The following is a 2500-nucleotide window of genomic DNA, read 5'->3' on the forward strand; positions in this document are numbered from 1 at the left end:
GTTTTCACAACAAACTTATCCATGAGTAAGTTTTTATCAGTTTTCAACGAAAGAAACTACATTTTGCGGAAAAAACTTACAACTTCGCTTATTTTTCACAAATCTCTTCTATAAGAGAAGGCAACTGTGTCATTTCAGTGGTGTGTATATAAGGGCGTGTTTGTGTTGCACCAATAGAAGGAGACTCGTACCAGGTCCCCGACATGAAAAATAAAGCCTTGAACTTCGAATGTTTACGAAATCGAAGGTGACGAAGGCTTTTTAGCCTTTTTCCAGGATAAATCATCGTAAAAATGGCGTATTTATGCAGGAATTTCTAAGAAACGTGTTGATTTATGTTTCATTTTATGAATTTTGTGCGTCTTTTTGTGAATTATGCGATTTTTCGTGAATTTTGCGATCGGATGCGATTTGAGGTCGATTGTGCGAAATCGCACCATCGCGTAATATCAGAAGGCCTGATAGTAATGGCAACAATCAAATAACCCCAATCTTTATCCAGCATTATATCTCAACCCCCCTCTTTCTCTCCCTCATACATACGGGAGCCACCCAACTTATACATGAAAGCAGAACTGCTCAGCCAGTTCATCCAATGCATTCATGTGTTATTATCATTAATGCTTATATTCAACATTTTCAACTCAATAATCATCTATATCCTTAGAAGCAACAATTCAGCAGGAGGCGTAGCAGGGTTTTTCCGTTTTAATAGGTACCCACAGGAAGGTGCAGTGAAACTAGCACTTTCTGCATGAGCCTCTAGGGAGGATCTGGGGGCATGCTCTCCAGAAAATTGTTATTATTAGGGCCTCAGAAATGCCGTTTCCCATGTTTTCTGGGGGTAAGTTTCATAAATCAAAGCATGAAAAAAATGCTAACTATTCACTCGCTGTAACTTTGTTTTTTATTTGTCAACCTTTGGAACTACTGATAGAAGTGTTTAGTAGACGAGTGCATTATCCACGGTAAATGTGGCCACAGGAAAAGGGAGAGACCTCTCCCTTTAAAATGGAAATATCAAATAAATAAATAAAATAAAGTTTTATTTTTTGGATTTTTGGAGGTACGCATATATGTGGGTATGTGCGTATATGGTCACTATGCCCCTGTTCAGCTTGCATACCATCACAAAAAGTAAAATATAAGGCATCCGTCACTTTTGAAACTTCATAGGAAGGGCGGTGCATTTCCATTTCCAGACCGTTGAGAGTTAATCATTGCAGGTATTTCCCAATGCAGGCATTTCCAATGGCCAGGAAAATGGGTGTAATATTATAAATCTCTTGTAATATGTACATTCAGCTTTGAAATCAGCAAAATGAAGTGGAAAAACCAACATTTCAATCAACCTCCCTCAAAAGGCTGCTCAATATATGACAACCCCCCTTAATACTTTTCCAAAATAACATTACCCCCCCCCTTATGTGCTAATAAATGAAAGCCCCCTTACGGTTTCCCTTTTTTACAGTGTCATTTAAAATGAACTCACCTGATGACTGTTGAATGGCTTTTGGACAAAGTCCAAATAACATTTGGCAAATAACATTAACCTTACTGTTAGAGTGCACCTCACTCCAAGTGTTTTTCACTGCAAAGTTGAATCTTTCCATCTATGGCAAATACATTTTTCCATGTTCTCCTTGAAAATTGGTTTCAATGCACAGTAAATTTAACAAAACTCTCTCCATGTTTTGTCACTTTCAAGGCCTAGCTAGCAAGAGGCAATAATCAAGTCTTTAACCGAGGTGATCCCTACCAAACTGCTCTGCATTGCAAAAAAGTTCAAAACGTTTTTCCGTTATAATTGAAATTAACTCATGCCTCTCATTAGCTTTGCAAATATCTCTCTGGTGTTGAGATTTATCTTTATTTTTATAAACAAAAGAAAATATTTTGAGTTAAGTTGGGCTTAAAGTTATGTAGAAGCTATTGAGTAATGGAGGCCAGGCAGAAATTTGCTGCTTTGCACTGCCCACCAGAGTAATCAAGGAGGGAAATCGTGTCTTCCACAGGCCAAAGGCCCTCTCAGTGGTGTTCTTCATTTTTGTATGGGCCTTCTGGTACCTGTAGGGTTTGATAATTTGCATACCCACAGTCTCTCAGGAGCCACCTATTCCCGCCTCCTCCACCCTCCATACATGCTTGCAAGTAGCTGGCAGTAAAAATAGTTGAATCATGTACAGAGCCATGCCATATGCAAACAAAATTTGTAGATGACAGGTGAGCATTGCACACTGTCATCACATTAATAGCATGAAAACCCTTATGGCAAACAGAGAGATGTTCATCACTGTCTGGGCGCCAGATAGGAATGAGAGAGCCATCAATTGCTCCAGTCACTCTGGGAAAGCCAGCTATAGGGTAAAATACAGTCACATTCGCTTGAAAGATTTATAAACATGAATTTATTGTCACACTTGAACACCACCAAAACAAAACAGAGATAAAGCGGACCGCCGTGGGAACAACATACGCAAAGAAGTTCGTTGTTTGATGA

The sequence above is a fragment of the Montipora capricornis genome, chromosome 6, assembly GCF_036669925.1.
Source record: "Montipora capricornis isolate CH-2021 chromosome 6, ASM3666992v2, whole genome shotgun sequence".
NCBI lineage: Eukaryota > Metazoa > Cnidaria > Anthozoa > Scleractinia > Acroporidae > Montipora > Montipora capricornis.